Here is a 3,325-nt window from a genome sequence, read left to right on the forward strand (position 1 = left end):
TATCTATCTATCTATCTATCTATCTATCTATCTATCTATCTATCTATGCAAATATTTCTATCTATCTATCTATCTATCTATCTATCTATCTATCTATCTATCTATCTATCTATCTATCTATCTATCTATCTATCCATCCATCCATCCATCCATCCATCCATCCATCCATCATAAGAAGGGGTCTGTTAAATAGTTTGAGAGACAGTAGAATTATTAATAATTCCTCCCAAGTTAAATTGTTTAAAAGAGTGAGTCTGCCAATAATATGAAAACTGAAGACTGAACACTGAAAACTGTGATGAAGATGCAAAACAAGCAGAAAGATTTTTGACACGCTTCACAGAATTCATCAAACATCCTGTGAAGTTGTTTCAAAACCATCCAATTCGGTTGAAAAAAATATATAAAGAATAGAAACTTTCCTGTGACTCAAACACCGTGAGTGTTAGGAGTGGGCTGTCTCTAAGGAAAATGTGAGTGAAGAAGGACTAAAGAGATAAAATGAGCTCTTTTTGTTTACAGACCTGAGAGGAGGAAGTGCTTTAAATCTTACTCAGCGTGGAACGCTGGAGTATAAATTCACAAATGGATGGGATACATTAACAGATCCTGACTATAAAAATATATTCATTTAGATTTTGGTATTAAAACTGTTGATAAGAGTATGCAGATGCAAATGTATGTATGGCTGTGTGTAAAATTCATGTCTAGAGACTTTGTGGGATGCGTGCCTCTCATGTTCAACATTTTTTTAATTGATAACTGACACAGAACAAAATAGAGCAGGTGTATCAGAAATGACCATCAGTTTGAACAGGTGCAGTGGCTCCCATTAACACACCTGCGCTTGTCTTACTCTTTCAAATTAAAAAGTCAGCTGAAGGCCTGAAAGCCTAGGTGGGTGTGACAAACAGCAGAGGGCAGTAATGGTCGAGTGTAGCAGCTAACAAACCTTAAACTTTAAAAGGCTGGCTCTGAAGTAGCTGCAAAATGCCCACAGGGTAGTATAGTCAGTCCGTTATTATTTTCAGTGATAGTTAATGATATGTTTAAGGAAGTGGAGAGTGGAATGGGATTTTCACTTTTTGCTGATGATGGGGCAATGTGGAAAAGAGGAAGAAATCTAGAATTTATTATAAAGAAGCCCCAGGGAGCAATTTCAGTTGCAGAAAATGGTCATATAAATGAGGAATTACATTTTCTGTAGACAAAACTAAAATAATGTTCTTTACAAGGAAAAGAGTTGATGAGAAAATCAAGCTAAAATTATACGGTCAGGAGTTGGAAAGAGTTAAAGAATTTAAATTTCTCGGGTTGTGGTTTGATGAAAGAATGACATTAAGAAAATAATAGATAAATGTAGGAAAGTGTTAAATATAATGAGGTGTTTAGCTGGAAATGAGTGGGGAGCTGATAGAAATTCAATGACAGCCATTTATACTGGATTAATTAGGTCAGTCTTGGACTATGGGTGCATACGTTACAATTCAGCAGCAGATACAAACCTCAATAAGTTAAATAATATCCAATACCAGGCACTAAGAATATGTACCGGTGCTTTTAAAACGTCTTCAACAGCAGCATTACAGGTTGAAATGGGAGAAATGCCTCTTAAATTTAGAAGGGAAGAGCTGTCTTTAAACTACTGGACAAATTTACAAGGACAAAGAAATGATCATCAAACATTAGAGGTGCTTAAATCAGGTTGGGAAAAGGAAAAAATAAAAAGCTTTGGGTGGATAATAAAAGTCAAAGTTAATGAAATCCATTTAGATCAACTAAATATATGTCAGAAAGTTCCATTACCAACAACACCACCTTGGGTACTCCCTGATGCTATAGTAGATTTTTCATTATTAGAAAAGAAAAACAAGAATAAATCTTTTACTATGGATAAATATACAGTACAGGAATACATTAATCAGTATTATAATTATGTACATATATACACAGACGCATCTAAAAATACAACTAATAAAACTGGGATAGCATTCATAGTATCACAATTTCATATTAAAGTAGGAAAAAGGGTTAGTGATGGAGTATCAGTTTATACAGGAGAAATGCTCGCTTTACTTTTAGCCTTGTTTTTAATCAAGGGAAGAAAAACAATAAGTTGATAGAAGAAACAAACATCTATGTATGGTATGTATATGTATGGTATGTATATGTATGGTATGTATATGTATGGTATGTATATGTATGGTATGTATATGTATGGTATGTATACCCATACGTATACATAAGTGTAAGTATGGGTATGAATTTGGGTGTGAGTATTTGTGATATGTTTCATTTCCTCTTTTGGCTCTCCGTTCAGGTTTCAGATTTATTTATTATTTTCTGGAAGAAATGTTTCGTCTTTCATCCGAAAGACTTCATCAGTTTGAGGTGTGCAACCAAGGTCTGTCATATAAATAGCTATTTATAGACTGATGAAGTCTTTCAGATGAAAAACAAAATGTTTCTTCCAAAAAACAATCTGTCCAGATGACATGAATTAACTTTTTTTGTGATTTATGTACCTGAATGATTGAGCTTACAAACCTTTTTTCATATCTTGCATAGTTTAAAAAACTAGAATAAAATGAACTAAACAGATGCAGCAAAAGACTAAACAAAGATATGCATGCATACTGAAATGATGTTAATAGTGAACAAACGTATCTTTATGTGTGTGTAATGCCAATGTTTTGCTACTGTGTGGGTTGGAAGCCATGTTACCTTTGCTTTAGCAAAGCAGCTTAAGACACTTTTATTTAGACAAGTTTTTAGTTAAATGTTTTATTTACTGTTTCTGTTCTTACTGTTTTTATTAATCAGCTGTTATTGTTTTTGTTTTATATTAAGCCTGTAGTTTGTATTTCTGTAAAGCACTTTCAAAGTCAAAGTCAAAGTCACTTTATCAAAAGCTGCAATATGTACAGGACATACACAGGATTGAAATTACATTTCTCTCAGACCCCAGTGCAACAATAACCATTTAACATTAAAACATTTATTAAACATAAGCATAAAATGAAATAATAAAAGCATGATACTGTCTTAAATTGTACTATACAGTATAAAAATATTTTTTAAAAGTATATCTATAGAATAAAATGAAATGAAGGTCCTGACAGTGATATTTGTAGTGAGTGGCAAAGCAGCATATGAAGTGAATGTACACAGTGTACGTATGAAGTCCTTGATATTGGTGTAGGTAAAGTGACATATGCAATAAGATTAGTCAAAAAATATATTTGTATATCAGCGGTAGTGTAATATAAGCAGCAGTGTGAGTATAAACAGTAGTGCAAATGTAAACAGTAGTATGAGTATAAAC

Source organism: Nematolebias whitei, chromosome 17 (assembly GCF_014905685.2).
Source record: "Nematolebias whitei isolate Nwh7 chromosome 17, NemWhi1, whole genome shotgun sequence".
Taxonomy (NCBI): Eukaryota; Metazoa; Chordata; class Actinopteri; order Cyprinodontiformes; family Rivulidae; genus Nematolebias; species Nematolebias whitei.